Here is a 20,981-nt window from a genome sequence, read left to right as displayed (position 1 = left end):
TGAATATCTCGAACTGGACATGTGCATGAACGAATAAATAAATAATATTCTAAATTGTCTGTATAATTTCATTGTTTTCCGAGAGAGATCCTTAAAAACATGCGCCTTCCTGCCAAGTTTTGGTACAAAATAGCGACGCGCACTACTATTCTCCAGTTTTAAAATTCACCAGATAGTGGTTGCCCGGTTTCAAGCCCAAATTCGATGCAAGTGGTCAAAATCATTCGGCTGCAATCCCAAATATTTCGTACTACTCATATGGCCGGGGACATTTCGAGATATGTGGTTAAGATGAATAAAGGCTTTCACCAGTCTTGTAATACTGTGCTGTCGGGTTGTTTGTATTTCTTATGGGCATTGTCTTGCATTTATCCTCATAGGTGTAGGTGTTTATTGAAATGTATGTGTGCTGTAACACTGAAGCCATTCGATGTTCTTCCGTTACTTTCTTCGTTCATGCGAAGAAGCCTGGGACCGTTCGCTGTAACCTTCTCTGCATGCGCTCTATGTTCCGTCTTACTCTGACCTGATATGCACACCTACATGAATACTCTGCAATTCACAGTTAAGCGTTTGCCAGAGGGTTCAGGAAAGCACTTTTAGACTATTCCTCGACTGTTGGATTCTCGAACAGCACATTGCATAAATGAACACCAAATTCTTTCCGTGCGACCCTTGATTTCTTTTATTTTATCAAAATGATCCTTTCTACCTATGGTGATCGGAAGATCTCGCCGCAACGAAAAACGCCATTGTTTCGATGACTGACAGCCTAACTCGCTTGTCCTATCCGTGACACTTTCTTCCTTACTTCTTGCCGGCTGGTGTGGCCGAGCGGTTCTAGGCGCTTCAGTCTGGAACCGCGCGACCGCTGCGGTCGCAGATTCGAATCCTGCCCCGGGCATGGATGTGTGTGATGTCCTTAGGTTAGTTAGGTTTAAGTAGTTTTAAGTTCTAGGGGACCGATGACCTCAGATGTTAAGTCCCATAGTGCTCAGAGCCACTTGAACCTTATTTCATGAAAATACAAAACGAGATGTCCTTCTTTGAGCTTTTTCGATTCCTCCGCCAATCCTGTCTGGTAACTATGGCGTACCGGTCAGCGGTATTCCAAAAGATGTTCGACAAGTGTAGAGTACGCAGTATGTTTAGTAAATTTGTTGCATCTTCCAAGTGTTCTGCCAATAAAACGCAGTCTGTGGCTCGCCTTTCCCACAACACCTTGTGTATGATGGCCTCCGTTTAAGTTGTTCGTTACTAAATCCGTAAGTATATAGTTGAATGGACAGTCTTAGAGATTGTGTAATTTGTTTTGTAAGCGGTATTCTGCGGAATTTGGTTCTGGATGACTTCACACTTGTTCTAGTTCAGAGTCTTGTCTAAATTATTTCGTAATCTTCTTGACTTTCAGATTATTCTGATAGAGGGTAAACGACAGCATCATCTGCAAAAAATCTGAGTGGGCTACTCAGACTGTCGTCTAAGTCGTCCACGTAGACTGAGAACTGCAGAGGACGCATTACACTTTGTAGGGGAACACCAGATGTAACTTCGGTTATATAGTGCTGCCTGTCTCGAGAAGTATCCCAGCCAATTGTTTTGTAGGGATCTCTTTCGTGGACAAACTGCAGGTGATGCTACGTTATACCAGTAACTCGGAACCTTCCGTTTGTTTTACCTACAACTGAAGATCTTTACTTCATATTTTCACACTTTGTTGCTCTCAGACGTTTTCATGTAATACTGACTCTCATTTGGATTCCTTAAAAAATTGTCCAAGGCAAATACCAAAACTGGTAATCTCCTCCCAATTGGGAAACCCTCTGTCCTAATCGCAGGTCACCTGCTAAACCAATTCAAAGAACTTCGACTTGGTAATGGGGCACTTCTCAGCCACCCTTACACACGCACATCATGACATAAAATTCCTGACGGACGCAAAAGGTAAATCTACAGACTACACGTGTTCCTTCTGAGCGATTAATGTTACATTTGATAATATTTATTCAGCATTCTTGTATCTTACCGCATTGCGTAACAGCTATGCATTTCATTCTATCTTTAAACAATTTTTTCCACTGGTGTATAAACTACGAGTAAACGGCCAGCTTGCAGACATAACAAAACATGAATTACGTTGAACAGTATTCGAATTAGTAACTTCTACGCCAATACCTGATATCGTACAAACGTCCCACGGAATAAGTACCCACCTGGCCTAAGGAAATCAGAAGCTGGAAAACAAAGGTCACACCCCTCCCCCCATTGCGCTCGGACCACCACGGGCTGATAACCATTTACCGTTATAGCGGCACAGGGATTCCCGTAGATATTGGAGGTACTGACAAACAGGGGGAAGAGAAGTTTCCTCAACCTTCGTGACAGAAATGTGCTCATTTTTGCTTATGCTGTTGTGTAAAATCCGCAAGAATCACTGTCATCGAGTATAACTAGACATTCAAAACAATTTTCGCCCACTGAAATGTGTACATCTCTCTTTTTCCTCTGTCTTTTTTCTAACTTTTTTAAAATTTATTTGTAAATTGTTACTTCTACTTCGCGCAACACGCAGTATTCTCCAGTATTCCGCTTCTTCTTGATCAAAATCTTTGCAAAGACCTGCACAGAAATGTCAGATTTACTTGCTCTTTGTAGTAAAAGATCACTTCTTAGTTGAAGATACACCGTACTTTGCTCTTTCGCGCTTGGTAAGGTTGACTCGTTGGTACATGCTGTCAGAGAACAGCCTCTTGAAACGGTGAGAGCATCTGCCTAATTGGTTGCTCGTGTTATAGAAGAACATCTACGGTGGTCATCGAGATAAGAGTCGAAAACAAACTAAAAATATAAAAGCGAACAACATGTTTACCAAAGGATATATTGTTTTCTGCAGCTGTACTGCTTCAGCGGTTAAGATGTCATCTAAAGACTTGCAAGGGATAATTTCATACAATGTCAGTTTGTCATAAAGGAAATGGAAAGGACATCGTTCGGTATGGACTCTCTTAACTATATCGTACAGGGACCATGCAGTATTAAAACAGTCATATAAAATGTGTAACACAAATGTTACTTACCACGCTGTACGGCGAGAGTCTCCTCAAGTTTCGGCAGAAATACAGCGGAAATGCCTAGCAAACCTATTTCTTTACCACAGATGTTGTAATTTCACGTTATTGGATTCCAACAAACAGCTGTTATGTGTGAGATTATTTGAGTATTCACATCTGTCCGTTAAGTCTGTTTACCTTTAAAGCTCAAAGATAAGGGTCATATTATTATCACGCGTTCCACCCTCAAAGTTGAAGTTTTCATTCCGAAGACTTCGTTGGTGCAGCTCAACACAACAGTATGTCCTGTGCAGATCACGTCATTTCTGTATGAAGAATCGATTTCAATGTTTTCTCTTTTTCAAGAAAGCTTTTCTTACTATTACCAGTGGGAATTTTGTATCCTCATTTTTTCTGTTCTCTTTTATTATTTTGCTACCCAAACAGCAAGATTCGTCTTCTGCTTTCGATGTCTCATTTCCGAAACTAATTCCGCCAGTATCAGCTGACTTCACTCGGCTACATTCCATTACCTTGTTTTATAAATCTTTGGCCATTATTTTACTTTTATTTATATCTTTTAACCTGTTTTCAAGACGCTGACCATTTCTCTCAAAAGAAAGTGATTAGAATAATGTGTGGGGCTCATAGTCGCACATCTGTTTAATAGGTTAGGAATTCCTACAACAGCCTCACAGTACATTTACTCAGTAATGAAACTCGTTCTCAACAACATGGATCAGTTTAAAAACAGTGATATTCATGATTATACACACATCAAAAAAAGTTTTGCATCACCCTGGATCCCAGAACTCCTGAAGATAGACGCTGACTGTGGATGTTGTATCACAGACGTAGTCCCTTTCACTGTTCAGGGATGTCACTAAACCCGCTCAAAGATGTAAAGAATCATGCATGAGTAGCGCCTATTACACGGAGGAGGTCCGAAGCTGATCATTTCCAGCCATTCCACCAGGAAGGAGGTACACGGCTCGTGTTGTCTGTAGTTCAACCATGCCTAGACGTTTAATACCGCAGTTCGATCGCGTCCGCATTGTTACTTTGTGCTGCGAAGGGCTCTCAACAAGGGAAGTGTCCAGGAGTCTCGGAGCGAATCAAAGCTACGTTGTTCGGACATGGTGGAGATACAGAGAGACAGGAACTGTCGATTACATGCCTCGCTTAGGCCGGCCAAGGGCTACTATTGCAGCGAATGACCGCTACCTACGGATTACGGCTCGCAAGAACCCTGACAGCAACGCCACCATGTTGAGTAATGCTTTTTGTGCAGCCACAGGACGTCGTGTTACGACTCAAACTGTGCGCAATAGGCTGCGTGATGCGCAACTTCACTCCTGACGTCCACGGCGGGGTACATCTTTGCCACCACGACACCATGCAGCGCGGTACAGATGGGCCCAACAACATGCCGAATGAACCGCTCAGGATTGGCATCACGTTCTCTTCACCGATGAGTGTCGCATATGCCTTCATCCAGACAATCGTCGGAGACCTGTTTGGAGGCAACCTGGTCAGGCTGAACGCCTTAAACGCACTGCCCAGCGAGTGCAGCAAGGTGGAGATTCCCTGATGTTTTGCGGTGGCATTATGCGGGGCCGATGTACGCCGCTGGTGGTCATGGCAGACGTCGTAACGGCTGTACGATACGTGAATGCTTTCCTCCGACCGACAGTGCAACCACATCGGCAGCATATTGGCGAGGCATTCGTCTTCGTGGACGACAATTCGCGCCCCCATCATACGCATCTTGTGAATGAATTCCTTTATGATAACGACATCGTTCGACTAGAGTGCCAGCATGGTCTCCAGACATGAACCCTATCGAACATGCCTGTGGAGTGGGAGAATCTGGACAAGCAGTGCATTGATGAACTTGTGGATAGTATGCCATGACGAACACAGGCATGCATTAATGCAAGAGGACGTGCTACCGGGTATTAGAGGTACCGGTGTGTACAGCAATCTGGACAACCACCTCTGAAGGTTTCGCTGTATGGCGGTACAACATGCAATGTGTGGTTTTCATGAGCAATAAAAAAAGGCGGAAATTTTTATGTTGATCTGTATTCCAATTTTCTGTACATGTTCCGGAACTCTCGGAACCGAGGTGATGCAAAACTTTTTTTTGATGTGTGTAATACCAGAAGAGTAAAAAAAAGACTTATATAATATCCTCCACTTAACCTATCTTTGGCACAGAAAATGGGTAAAATATGCTTCTGTAAGACTTTCTGATAAATTACCAGATGAAATAAAATGCCTGACAGATGGCAATGATAATTTCAAAAATAAATTTAAATCCTATCTCCTTGACAACTCCTTTTACGCCGTAATGAATTCTTGAATAGGAATAGATAAATCTCTAGGTGTAATATATGTTTTTTTTGCCATTCAAGGCAGTGGGGCAGGAAATAGAAATTTTAAGCTTTTTTTTAAAAAAAAAAGAAGAACCTCGATTCATGTGTGCATTTCTTATGCACTTGACACGTTCCACGTCGTTAAGGCCATCGTGAGACTAATCAATGGAACATGTCATTAACTAACTAACTGATACACAGAGTCGTTTACTGTCTGTGACAGAATTACAGTGTCATCGCCAAAGTTCGATGTTTTTGTTTCTTCTCCTCGTACTTTCTTTTTTCCAATCTATCCTTAAAATGAAAACGAGACATATGGAAAATAAGTAAATAAAGTATTTATTATTTCAAAAGTAATCTGTGTAACTGTTAATATATTTATCCCACTGTGATCCAAAACGGTCAATGTCTTCATGGAAAAACGTTTGCTGGTTGCGTACGGAACCTAGGTTGTATCCAGGTGCGCATACCTTTGCCCGAGGCAAATCGACGGCCACGGTGTGCAAAAGTAAGCATTGCATGTTCCTGCCTTTTCTGCATAACCCGGACTGATCTTCCCCTATATCAGCTCCTGCAGATAGTTTGTCAGTATTTTGTAATTATAACTTATGAAACTAATAATAAAACTCACACCTGTTCTGTTTGCTGTTGAGATTTTTATGTTCTTTTTGATGTCTGAGGGTATTTCGCCCGCTCCTATATATCTTGGAAACCATGAACAGTTCTCTTCAAGCCTGTGTTATGTTGTAACGGCAGTATAAATATTACGATGACGTGGCTGGTATATTTCGAATGTCATCACTTACTTCAACGTCTTCTTGCCTGCATCGATCCTTTGTCGCATCACCTAGAATTTTTTGCTGTATATCTTAGACGACACTAAATAAATTATTAAATCTTGATAATAAAACGTGTCGTCTGTTGTAATGAATCAGTATACTTTCTCCACAACACGAGAAAAGCTGTCTCTAAACATCTATGGTTACATATCTTACATCTCTCACCTTGTATGCTTCAGACATGATGTAACATGCCACTATCACAGCATAATTTCTGCTTTTCTTCTGATCTCCGAAATCGCCCTACAGGGAGATTACATCTATACTGCCTGCCAAAGAAGTGAATCACCCAGAAGACATGTAAGTGTAGCTTCGCACATGCACACAATATCGGCATGCATGTAAATAATTAGAGCGGCATTTCTCTGTGACTGGCAGAACGGAGACCAGAGTGTTTGTTTTGTTCGTGTATAGTATCGTTACCAGACATGGTAGGGTATAAAGGAGAATGAACAGATATTGAATGATAACTGCAGAGATGACGGCACAAGTGTGAGACAGCATTATCGGCGCTGACAGAGTTTGAAATGCGCCTCATCGTTAGTCTCAATTTGGCCGGCTTGTAGCATAGTGCAGTGTTCAGATTCTGGGTTAAAAAAAAAATGGTTCAAATTTCTCTGAGCACTATGGGACTTAACTTCTAATGTCATCAGTCGTCTAGAACTTAGAACTACTTAAACCTAACTAACCTAAGGACATCACACACATCCATGCCCGAAGCAGGATTCGAACCTGCGACCGTAGCGGTCGCGCGGCCTAGAACCGCTCGGCCATTCGGGCCGGCTCAGATTCTGGGGCATTCGGGCGTGACACTAGCCCGATGTTGGACTGCATGAGAATGTTAGGATAGTAGATTCTTCGTCAAGCTTCCGCTCGATCACATCTGACCTCAACAAGGGACTATTGCCACATTGAAACTTCCTGGCAGATTAAAACTGTGTGCCGGACCGAGAATTGAACTCGGGACCTTTGCCTTTCGCGGGCAAGTGCTCTACCATGTGAGCTACCCAAGCACGACTCACGACCCGTCCTCGCAGCTTCAATTCTGGCAGTACCTTTCGCAGAAGAGCTTCTGTGAAGTTTGGAAGGTAGGAGACGAGGTACTGGCAGAATTGAAGGTTGTGAGGACGGGTCGTGAGTCGTGCTTGGGTAGCTCAGATGGTAGAGCACTTGTCCGCGAAAGGCAAAGGTCCCGGGTTCGAGTCTCGGTCCGGCACACAGTTTTAAACTGCCAGGAAGTTTATCAGCGCACACTGCGGTGCAGACTGAAAATCTCATTCTGGAAACATCGTAGTTTTTTCATATCTGCACCTGGCATCCGAGAGCACGCAATGGGCTGTCTGCGACATTCTGCGCATCCCGCACCATTGTTCGGAGACTAGCAGAAGTCGGACTAGATAACTACCGGCCCATGTGCAAGCTGCCGCTAACACCACAACACAAACGGCTGCGTTTCTACATCTACATAGATACTCCTCAAGCGAGCCTATGGTGCGTGGCGGAGGGTACGATGAACCACTACTAGTCATTCCTCTTCCATTCGCAAACAGAGCGAGGGAGAAACGTATGCTTGCGTATGAGCCCTAATTTCTCGTATCTTAACTTCGCGGTCCTTAAGCGCCATGTATGTTGGAGGCAGTAGAATCGTTCGGCAGTCTGCTTCGAATGCCGGTTCTCTAAATTTTCTCAGTAGTCTTCGTCGAACGTCGTATTCCCTCCAGGGGTTCTCATTTGAGTTCCCGAAGCATCTCCGTAGCACTATCGGCAATTAATGTAGCCGCTCGCCTCTGAAATGCTTTGATGTCTTCCTTCAATCCGACCTGGTACGGGTCCCAAACACCCCAGCAGTACTCAAGAATAGGTCGCACCAGTGTGCTATATGCGATCTCCTTCACATGTGAACCACACTTTCCTACAATTCTCCCAATAAACCAAAGTCGACCAGTCGCCTTCCCTACAACAGTTCTACATCTACATCTACATCTACGTCCATACACCGCAAGCTACCTGACGGTGTGTGGCTGAGGGTACCTTGAGTACCTCTATCGGTTCTCCCTTCTATTCCAGTCTCGTATTGTTCGTGGCAAGAAGGATTGTCGGTATGCTTCTGTGTGGGCTCTAATCTGATTTTATCCTCATTGTCTCTTCGCGAGATATACGTAGGGGGGGGGGGGGGGGGGGAGCAATATACTGCTTGACTCTTCGGTGAAGGTATGTTCTCGAAACTTTAACAAAAGCCCGTACTGAGCTACTGAGCGTCTCTCCTGCAGAGTCTTCCACTGGAGTTTATCTATCATCTCCGTAACGCTTTCGCGATTACTAAATGATCCTGTAACGAAGCGCGCTGCTCTCCGTTGGATCTTCTCTATCTCTTCTGTCAACCCTATCTGGTACGGATCCCACACTGGTGAGCAGCATTCAAGCAGTGGGCGAACAAGCGTACTGTAACCTACTTCCTTTGTTTTCGGATTGCATTTCCTTAGGATTCTTCCAATGAATCTCAGTCTGGATCTGCTTTACCAACGGTCAACTTTATATGATCATTCCATTTTAAATCACTCCTAATGCGTACTCCCAGATAATTTATGGAATTAACTGCTTCCAGTTGCTGACCTGCTATTTTGTAGCTAAATGATAGGGGATCTATCTTTCTATGTATTCTCACATGTTCGTTCCGTTTCATATCCCGCTTTGCAACGTTACGCCCAAATACTTTGACTTGACTGTATCAAGGAGGGCACTACTAGTCCTGAATCCGAACATTATACGTTTGCTCTTCGTACCCATCCGCATTAGCTTACATCTTTCCACATTTAAAGCTTGGTGCAATTCATCACAACATCTATAAATTTGTGTTTGAAGCGGTGCCGTGGTCAACGAGCATGGACAGCTGATGAATGGTGGTGTCGCAGTGTGTTCGGCGAGAATCGAGGCCCTGGATGACCGTAGTCGGCGAGTATGGTGCCGACCCGGGGAGAAATCCCACTCTTTCAGTATTTTGAAGAGACACCGCGTCGTGGTGTCGGAAGCTATCAGATATGACTTCAGGTCGCGGCTTTTAGTGATTGAGGGATCTCTGACGGCACAACGATAAGTCATGGACATCCTGTAACCTCGTGTGTTCCCTCTCATGGGACAGTACCGTGGTATCATTTTTCAACAGGACAATGTGCGCCCAGACATGATACGTCTCTCTGTGAACTGTCTACGTGGTGCTGACGTAGTCCCGGTTGAACATGTGCCGAACCAGCTGACACGCCAACACTGTCTCAGTGCCAATATCCAGGATATCAAAGATCATTTGCGAGCACAACAGTTCTACATCTACATGGATACTCTGCAAATCACATTTAAGTGCCCGACAGAGGGTTCATCGAACCACCTTCACAATTCTCTATTATTCAAATCTCGTATAGCGCACGGAAAGAATGAACACCTATATCTTTCCGTACGAGCTCTGACTTCCCTTATTTTATCGTCGTGATCGTTCCGCCCTATGTAGGTCGGTGTCAAGAAAATATTGTCGCATTCGGAGGAGAAAGTTGGTGATTGGAATTTCGTGAGAAGATTTCGTTGCAACGAAAAACGCCTTTCTTTTAATGATTTCCAATCCAAATCCTGTATCATTTCTGTGACACTCTCTCCCATATTTCTCGATAATACAAACGTGCTCCCGTTCTTTGAACTTTTTCGATGTACTCCGTCAGTCCTATCTGGTAAGGATCCCTCACCGCGCAGCAGTATTCTAAAAGAGGACGGACAAGCGTAGTGCAGGCAGTCTCCTTAGTAGGTCTGTTACATTTTCTAAGTGTCCTGCCAATAAATCTTTGGTTAGCCTTCCCCACAACATTTTCTATGTGTTCATTCCAATTTAAGTTGTTCGTAATTGCAATACCTAGGTATTTAGTTGAATTTACGGCTTTTAGATTAAACTGATTTATCGTGTAACCGAAGTTTAACGAGTTTCTTTTAGCACTCATGTGGATGACCTCACACTTTTCGTTATTTAGGGTCAACTGCCACTTTTCGCACCATTCCGACATCTCTTCTAAATCGTTTTGCAGTTTGTTTTGATCTTCTGATGACTTTATTAGACGATAAACGACCGCGTCATCTGCGAAAACGGGTGCTCAGATTGTCTCCCAAATCGTTCATATAGATAAGGAAGAGCAAAGGGCCTATAACACTACCTTGGGGAACGCCTGAAATCACTTCTGTTTTACTCGATGACTTTCCGTCAGTGACTACGAACTGTGACCTGTCTAACAGGAAATCGCAAATCCAGTCACATAACTGAGAAGATATTCCATAAGCACGCAATTTCACTACGAGCCGCTTGTGTGGTACAGTGTCAAAAGCTTTCCGGAAATCCAGGAATACGGAATCGATCTGAAATCCCTTGTCAATAGCACTCAGCACTTCATGTGAATAATGAGTTACTTGTGTTTCAGAGGAACGATGTTTTCTAAACCCATGTTGTGGATGAGCTTGCCTCAGAATAGGACACAACGACTTTATGAAGCCCTTCTCAACCGAATAAGTTGGTTCAAATGGCTCTGAGCACTATGGGACTCAACTGCTGAGGTCATTAGTCCCCTAGAACTTAGAACTAGTTAAACCTAACTAACCTAAGGACATCACAAACATCCATGCCCGAGGCAGGATTCGAACCTGCGACCGTAGCGGTCTTGCGGTTCCAGACTGCAGCGCCTTTAACCGCACGGCCACTTCGGCCGGCTCAACCGAATAAGTGCACACGTGTAGGCCAGAGGGGTGCAATGTCATTCTAATACGAAGGCTCGTACAGTCAAGAACTTTGCGAATTTGACTCGATTTTGTTATCATTTCTTAATCCATTAAGTTTCATTCCGTTCCCACCTCCCTGTCTAGGTGCTCCACTTTCTCTTGTGTCTGGCAGTAGGGCCTATATGTGTGCCCGTCGCCTACGAATGTGGAGTCGTTTGGGGTCTTCCTCTTGGTAGCCGCAACAGCCTTTGTTCACAGAAGATACGCCTCGGTCCCAGCTATACAGCGTATACGTAAAACGTAAAAAAATACATTTTGGGCAGTAACATTATTTCGACCTGCCAAATTCTACCGTATCTTTTCCTGTCGAGTAATGTGTGATAGAGAATACGCTTTTCTCTTTATCCAAAAAATGGTTCAAATGGCTCTGAGGCCATGGGACTTAAAATCTGTGGTCATCAGTCCCCTAGAACTTAGAACTACTTGAACCTAACTAACCTAAGTACATCGCACACATCCATGCCCGAGGCAGGATTCGAACCTGCGACCGTAGCAGTTACGCGGTTCTGCTCTTAAGCGCCTAGAACCGCTCTGCCACCCCGGCCGGCCACTTTATCCACATCGGCGTGGTACAGAACACTACTCGGGCACCATTCTTTGCTTAGTTGTTTCTTCCCATACGAGCTCTTTTATGTTCATATAGCTGCTTCTTTTTCTCGAAAGGCTCATTTAATTTTCCTGTATGCAGCATCTACCTGTACTATAGCCATACGTGTTCCTACGGATCTGCAATTCTCTTCTAGCGTACCTGTTAGCCACTCGCAATGGAATGTAAGCAAAATTCTCACCTTCTGGTAAAGAAATTAAACGATTACAGTATGTTACGAAAAAACAGGTAATATGAGCGTAGGAAATGTCAGATGATGTTTGTGTAGATGTCTGAATTACATACGAAAAACAAGATAGTATGTTGCAGCTGTGTGAGCAGTGAATTCGCGCCGTAAAAGCTTCTTAATTATTTTTAATACAAGGCGATTCAACAAACAAAGTAAGATAAATCGTTACTCTCCTTGTAGGGGTGTTGTTGTGTCGATTCCCTAAGGTCTCGACACAATGAGTGGCTAGGTGCACGCGAAACTAACGCAGACGGGCGTAAATTCTGAAACAGGAGACTGGATGAAAACTATAAAGAAAAGAAGAGAGATTTTAATATACTTAACTTTAATGTAGTCTTGTTCTTGTTGAAATACATCTCTTGCATAGTAGTAAGCAATTAGCAATGATACACATGGCGCCTTGCTAGGTAGTAGCGATGGACTAGCTGAAGGCTATTTAATCTGTCTCTCGGCAATTGAGAGGAATACTTGGTAGGTCTAGTCGCAAGCTATGTCGTCCGTACAACTGGGGCGAGGTCAAGTCCGTGTCTTGTGACCTGCCCTGTGGTGGCGCTACGTTTGCGAATACACAGTGGCGACACGCGGGTCCGACATGTACTACAGGACCGCGGCCGATTTAAGTTACCACCTAGCAAGTGTGGTGTCTAGCGGTGACACCACATTCCTCCCCCGCAAATCGGCGAACGGTCGTGAGATAAGGCTTCCGCCCGCCGTGGGGAGGACCCCATGTTGACGTATGCGATGAGGTGGGGAGCCTAACAACAGGCGAGGCTGTGCCACCCGCACCCGGCCATTCGGTCCGAGGGGAGCTAGGAAACGCCTGCAAACCTAGTCCAGGGTGCACGTCAACATGAGGTGTATGCGCACGTAATGAGACAGAAGGGTCGACCTCCATGGGGTCGGAGCACCCGACGGGCGAAGACGACATCTGGTCCGGAGCGGGCAAGAGGTCCATGGCGGAGGACGGCTGGTCACGGGAAGCAAGCGGCGGTGCGTGACCCAGGGAGGCGCGAGGCGGCTGCAGCGAAGCGTCCGCTGCTGGCGGCGCCGGCGGCGGCTGCGGCGGCGCGACGCCATGAGGCAAAATGGAAGGCAGCGTCGGTAACACCTGGGGATGAGGCGAGCCAGTAGATGGGTCCCCAGGGCGCTGACCTGACGGCTCCGTCGCTGAAAGCAGACGGGGAGCGGCAGAACCCAGGCGACGACAGAGGCGCAGCTGATTGAGATGCCGACGCACCTCACCAGAGGCCCCCAAAACCAAATACATCGCGCGGCCGAGGCAGCGAAGAATGCGCCCTGCGAGCCAACGCTGTGAACCGCGATAGTTGCGATAATAGACAACGTCGCCAGGAGCAAAAGCAGGAGTCTGCCGCTGCACAGGAACCTGATGTGGCGGATGCAGCAAAGACATCAGAGTTCGATGAGGACGACCATGGAGCAATTCAGCCGGCGAGCGACCATCGCGAGGCTGAGAGCGATATGAAGACAAAAAGAGCAACAAAGCGTCCTCCCTAGAATGCGACTCTTTCAATTTCAACATCTGTGACTTGAAAGTCCGGACCAATCGTTCAGCGGCACCGTTTGACTGAGGCGAAAACGGCGCGGATGTCAGATGTTGAATACCATTGGCCTTGCAGAACGACTGAAATTCTGCGGACATGAATTGTGGGCCATTGTCGGAAACAATAGTCTGCGGAAGACCTTCAATGCAAAAGATAGCAGACAAGGCTTGGATGGTGGCAGAAGACGTCGTGGAAGACATCCGGACAACAAAAGGAAAATTACTGAAAGCATCGATCACAACCAACCATCGAGCATTCCAGAATGGACCAGCAAAATCGATGTGCAAGCGTTGCCAAGGGGAAGTGGCTTTCGGCCATGCAAAGAATTTCCGCGGCGGTGCGGATTGTTGTTCGGCACACGCCACGCAAGAGGAGCACATATTCGTAATCGCAGCATCGATTCCGAACCAAGTACAGTGCTGTCGAGCAAGTTGTTTCGTTCGCACTATACCCCAATGTCCTTGGTGAAGAAGCTTTAAGACAGAGGACTGTAACGAACGTGGGACTACGACTCGAGACTGATCATTATCGGAACGCAACAACAAAACACCACGTCGTACAAAAAGTCTCTCCTTGTGAGCAAAAAAACGGCGAACCAAAGGATCCTCGATCCGTGACTTTGACAAGGGCCATTGCGTAGCAACAAAACGCAAAACGGAAGCAAGGACAGGGTCAGCAGCTGTGGCTGTAGCTACACGACGAAAATCAATCGGAAACGATGCGACCACGTCATCGGCGTCCGAATCAATGAACATGCAAGCAAGTTCGGAAGAATCGAATGCTTTATCCTCAGCAACAGGCAAACGGGACAACGCATCAGCGTTGCCGTGCTTAGCAGTGGACCGATACAAGATATCGTAGCGGTACTGCGAGAGAAAAAGTGACCAGCGAATGAATTTCTGCGCTGTACGTGGAGGTACAGGCTTGGTCGGATGAAAAAGTGATGTCAACGGTTTGTGGTCCGTGATGATGGTAAAGTGACGACCATACAAGAAGTCATGGAACTTGGTAACACCAAACACGAGAGCTAAAGCTTCTTTCTCTATTTGTGAATAATTTCTTTGCGCAGATGAGAGCAATTTGGACGCAAAGGCAATAGGGCGATCATGCGAGCCATCTTTGTGCGCAAGCACCGCACCGATCCCGAAATCCGATGCATCAACCATCAACAAAAGGGGTTTTCGGGGATCGAATGGCGTAAGGCAAGTATTTGAAAGTAACGCCGATTTCAACTGACGAAAGGCGCGTTCGCATTCCGTCGTCCAGACGAACGGAACACTTTTACGGCGTAAGCGATGAAGCGGAGCTGAAATGGAAGAAGCATTGCGCACAAATCGGTGATAATAATTTACCTTACCCAGCACACTCTGTAGCTGTTTTAAGTTCTGCGGTGACGGCAAGTCCTGAATGGCACGAAGGTGCTCTGGACTCGGATGTATACCTTGGGCATTTATGACATGCCCCAGGTACGGTAAGTCACGAGCAAAAAACACACATTTGTCCTTCCTCAAGCGAAGACCATTCTGACGCAATACCTGAAATAATGTTCGGAGATTCTGCAAATGTTCGGCTTCTGTCTTTCCTGAGATCACTATATCGTCCAGATAGTTCGCAGCAGTAGGGACCGACGCACAAATAGTTTGTAAATATTGCTGAAACAAAGCAGGGGCGGATGCACACCCGAACGGCAGTCTTTTGAAGCGATACAAGCCAAGATGCGTGTTTACCACCAAGACGCGCTGGGATTCGTCGTCCACAGGTATTTGCAAGTACGCATCTGCTAGGTCCAATTTTGAAAAATATTTTCGCGGGCACAGTTTGTCAAAAAGATCTTCCGGGCGGGGCAATGGAAAAGTAGCAGTCACAAGTTGCGGATTCACAGTTGCCTTGAAGTCCACACAAAGTCTCAATTTTCCGGAAGGTTTTGGCAAAATTACGAAGGGTGAGGCCCAGAGAGAAGCCTGCACACGTTCAATTACACCTTGAGATTCTAATTCGGCTAATGTTTTTGCGACCTCATCACGCAATGCGTGGGGAACATTGCGCGCTCTGAAAAATTTTGGTTGCGCGTTGTCTTTCAGTTCCAAATGCGCTTCATAGTTCTTAGCGCAACCAAGGCCCGGTGCAAAAATGTCTGCAAATTCTTCACAAAGACTAGAAACACTGGCGGAAGGCACAGTCTGATTCACGGATAGGACCTGATTTACTATAGACAAATTAAACAATTGAAACAAATCTAATCCAAACAAGTTCACTGCACTAGAAGAACGAAGAACATAAAAGGACACAAGTTTTGTCTGTCCCTTGTATGTGGCAAGAAGGCTGCACTGTCCTAACACAGGTATATGCTGTCCTGAGTAACTAGTTAACGTAACATTTGCGGCACGCAATGGCGGGGCGCCCAGTTGTTTGTACGTGTCGTGATTGAGCAATGAAACTGCAGCTCCGGTATCGAGCTGGAATGGTATCACTTGTCCTGCAAAGTCTAAGTCCACAAAAAGTTTATTGTCTTGTTGACGACAAGAGCGACTGTCTCGTGCAATTTGAACTGATACAGGTCCAGAAGCACTTGCAACTTTACGGGATTTCCGGCGACGTCGACGCACACTTTGGGTGGGACGAACACAGTCACTGTTAGCTAAAGTGTCACTGGACGGGTGGGAATGAACTACATGAATGTCCATGGGCGAAGGTCCACGAGCCTGATTGTCCTGAGTGCGATTCCGGCGCGAAGCAAAGGGCCTGGAATTTGTGTGATTGTCTGATCTTAGCTTTTTCTGGCAAACACTTTGTACATGTCCTTTCTTTTGACAGTAAAAGCAAATAGCTTGGCGTGACGGGCAATTTTCACGCGAATGTCTAGTTGCACACCGCGGGCAAGATTTCACTGCATTTGCTTGCTTACGCGGCGCACGTGGTTGCAAGCGAGGCGGCAGCTGTGAAGTCGGGCGCGAGGGCCGCTTAGCGTCCCGTGCAGCGGGCCGGGCGGGCCGATTAATGTGACACACTGCTGGCGAAGTTTCAAATGATGCCTGAGCAAAGTCAAGTGTGTCTTGCCTGTCCAATATGTCTATCACTTGTTGCAGGGAGGGATTAACTAGCTTCAAAATCTGTTCCCTTATGCGAACATCAGAAACGTTCTGTGCAATTGCATCACGCACCATAGTATCTGAATATGGGAGGCCACATTCACAGGCAAACGCACAGTCTCTAGTAAGTCCTTGCAAAGTTGCAACCCACTCCCTATTAGTCTGACCGGCCGTACGTTTTGTACGAAAAAACGTATACCGTTTTGCAACTACATTTACTGTTTCTTTGAAATAGGCATCTAAAGCCGACAAAATTTCCTCGTAGGTCAGAGTTGCTACGTCGCGTCGGGGAAACAATTTCACTATCACACGGTAGGTAGACACACCGACACAAGAAAGCAAAAACGGCTGCCGCTCTTTACCTTGAATTCCATAAGCAGTGAGGTGGAAGTTGAACTGATCGGCCCACTCAGTCCAGCTTTCGGTTGTGGCCTCGAAGGGCCTAAATGGCGGTGCGACAGCGTTGTGTGGCTGCGGTAGCGAAGAAGCGGCTGCCGCCGCATCGGTTTGCAGCGCACGTTGACCCTGGACGAGCTGTCCAAGGGCTTCCAATAACGCCTGCGTCTGCTGATTCTGCAAGCGAAAAAATTCGGACAGTACATCTGGAGAATGCGGCGAAGCCATGACACAAGCAAATTAGAGCAAATATAACACAAAGACTGCAACGTGGGCGCGGCACCACTCCTCGGCGCCAAAATATTGTTGTGTCGATTCCCTAAGGTCTCGACACAATGAGTGGCTAGGTGCACGCGAAACTAACGCAGACGGGCGTAAATTCTGAAACAGGAGACTGGATGAAAACTATAAAGAAAAGAAGAGAGATTTTAATATACTTAACTTTAATGTAGTCTTGTTCTTGTTGAAATACATCTCTTGCATAGTAGTAAGCAATTAGCAATGATACACATGGCGCCTTGCTAGGTAGTAGCGATGGACTAGCTGAAGGCTATTTAATCTGTCTCTCGGCAATTGAGAGGAATACTTGGTAGGTCTAGTCGCAAGCTATGTCGTCCGTACAACTGGGGCGAGGTCAAGTCCGTGTCTTGTGACCTGCCCTGTGGTGGCGCTACGTTTGCGAATACACAGTGGCGACACGCGGGTCCGACATGTACTACAGGACCGCGGCCGATTTAAGTTACCACCTAGCAAGTGTGGTGTCTAGCGGTGACACCACAGGTGTCATGATCAGTACTGGCAAAATGAAGATTTTGCTACCTAGAAATAAGTGGATAGCTTCAAAAGTCCAGATACGGTTAGATTATTACACACTTGTGTTGAAAATAATGATGTGACTTCATGCCACCTAGCAGATAAGAGGGTAATTTCCAAACTCTACATGGATACCTCACATGGAACGTTTTAGGTCATGGCGGATAAATGTTGAAGAATCTTTACTGGCAGAAATAGTAGGAAAGGTGGCATATACAACGCAAGACGCTACTTGGAAAACTTGAAGAACCGTCTTTCATGGCAGAAACTAAGAATATTGCTACCTTCCGAACATTTCACGCAGTAAACTTATTTAAAATCCTAGGCGGTGTGTTGTTATCTGAAAAAGTGTAAGAGATCGAACACTACTCAGTAACGCAAGGCCTCCTCCTCCGGCGAGAACTTCAGCCATTTATGCGAAGCTTGTGACAAGCAAATTTCAGTAAGATACATTTCGGTAGGCGATTACTGGTCATCCAACTATCGGCATATCTCGGTGCTACAACGGAATTTTCAAGGACTGAAATTCCTTCAAAAAATTAGGAAGACGTTTTTTGCATGTTTTACAGGTTGACCGGGCCATCGATTTAGTTGGTAAATGCTCAATGAACAATAATTTTAAGATCTGGAACTTTAGCGGGCGTACCGGTCCCGTCATATTTTTTGTATTTTAATGGAAAGTTTTGAAAACTGCTTGTATTCTTCGTTTTATAATTTACAGTTTTATATTTGGCTGGAGGCTTGTAACCGAGGGATCGAAGACGGGACAGCACTACTTTTTCATATGTCGGTTTACGAATTTAGGTCTATAGCACTTTTAATTATTATAGTAGAGCCGTTATATAACGCGTCCCTATGCCAGTTCCACCTCTAGCATTAAAATTATCGACGTATGAAAAATGGAACTTGAAATCTGTTTGCCCATTTCCCAACGAATGTTTGATTCAGCAACAAGTGTCGTGTATTTAATAGAATGAAACACCTGTAGCCGTCGTTTTGATGTTATTTTGTTATATTGTAACCAGTTTTGGTGACTCAGTACACCATCTTCAACACAACAAGCATGCAAATACAAAGACCAGAATAAGAGTCAAGGAAAATACTATAAAAGTAAATTACAGTAATAATTTGATAAAACCATCTGATACATCCATTGTTATATACCTAAAATATAGTTTTATGTAGTATACCGTATCAAATTTTCTCTCTATTCGTTGTGCAAATGAACCATGACTAAAATTTTTCAATCGAGTAATAACTAAACTGCAAAATCCTGAAGTAACCTACTAACCTACAAAAATAACTGTTGAAAATAATGGGTTTATGAAAGAAACTACATCATCAGAAATAAGTAAACCAAAGAAACATGCATATGTGTGCAAGTAGTCCTTGCAAAATTGTCAGCATAGGTAAAGCTATCAAAATGGCAGTATAAATAAATCTATATATCACATCAAAGTTATAAAATGCTGAGGTGAAAGTTGTATATAGGCATATTTATGTAATATGCATAGAATGAATATCCAAGAAAGTGTCAAAAGACCAAATATATAATACTAACTGTGTCATACCATGCACGGAATATACAAAACCCAAGATAATGTTCAGGATGAACAACATATAGACATGTATTATCTATGTGCAAGTAGCCCTTGCAAAAGGACAACCTCAGTAAAATCTAAGTATCAGAATAAGTGAAGCTATCAAAAAGCTGTTTCAGTATATCTATATATCATGTCAAATTTATAAAATGCTGAGCTGAAAACTGTAGAAGGGCATATTTATGTCATATGTATAAAATGAGTGTCCAAAACAGAAGACCAAAAGTAGAAAACCATGTATATCATAACATATGAAGAACATTTCAGCCCCCCTCCCCGCACGCACACACACATCCATGTATCATGTACTACCGTAAAACGAATGTCAAACAAGAACCACTATCTAACGTGTGTAAATTTTACAATCTAGTATTATACAACCGTACAACATATAGTACATTCTGCGTGTGGTGTGGCATAGGTGGTTTTCTACATTTGCTCTTTTGACACGTTCTTGGACATTCACTTTATGTACATGACATAAATATACCTATATACAGTTTTCACCTCAGGATTTTATGCGTTTGATGTGACATATATATATTTATACTATCATTTTGATAGCTTTAGCTATATTGACACTTAGATATTGTTGATGCCGTCCTTTTGCAAGGACTACTTGCACATAGATGCATATTTCTTTGGTTTACTTATTTCTGATGTTACAGTTTCTTTTACAAATTGATTATTCTCTAAGCGTTATGTTTGTAGATTAGTAGCTTACTTCAGGATTTTGCAGTTTAATAAGACCTGACAAATTTTGATTGCGAAATATTTAATTACTGATATTATTAATAAATAGTACATTTGTACAACAAATAGAGTGGAAATTTATATGGTATACTACATATAATTTTACTTTAGGTATGTGACAATCGATGTATCAGATGGTTTTATCAAATGATTACTGTAAATTCACTTTTATAGTATTGTTCTCGATTTTTAGACTGGTTTTAATATGTGTCTGTATGTGCGTGGTTGATAAGTGGATGATGCTGTCATTATTGTTTATGCTTACAGACTTGAAGATGGTGTACTGAACCACCGAAACGACGGCTACAGGTGCTTCATTTTATTCTGTAAGTGAACGGTCGAAGTCCTGTAGACCATCATTCAGAAGGATGGCCATTCAAAAAGAAAAAGTGTCGTATGTATATACCCCCGTCGGCGATTTTCTGCAGCTTATCCCGGCAACGAGGCTTTACTTATGAGCGATAATTTTCTACAGATAAAAACATTGAGACCAGAGCTTTTGTAAAATTACGGTCAGTAACAGTACATACAGTGACTGCAGCGTAAAATAATTGACTGAGTGGTCAGTGTACACTTCAGCTTTTCTCCTGTTTGATCGGTGTATGCAGAAAAATGAATTTAGGATTTGTGAGTCTGATTTTGTTTGACAACCCCAAAGTACTTTCGGCAATATTGCCCCATCATCCGTCTTCTTTTAAATTCTTTTTCTGTTCTTTGCATCTTACAACATCACTAACATGCTGTATTTCTTCAAAATACATGTCATGTGACAATACAGTATATCGAGACCAGCACATGGCGTGCTTTATTATTCACGTTGTAATGTGTAAGGAACAGAAAAAAAAATCTAAAGAATCC

The sequence above is a fragment of the Schistocerca nitens genome, chromosome 6 (assembly GCF_023898315.1).
Source record: "Schistocerca nitens isolate TAMUIC-IGC-003100 chromosome 6, iqSchNite1.1, whole genome shotgun sequence".
In the NCBI taxonomy this organism is placed as follows: domain Eukaryota; kingdom Metazoa; phylum Arthropoda; class Insecta; order Orthoptera; family Acrididae; genus Schistocerca; species Schistocerca nitens.
Note: the sequence above shows the minus strand (reverse complement) of the source record.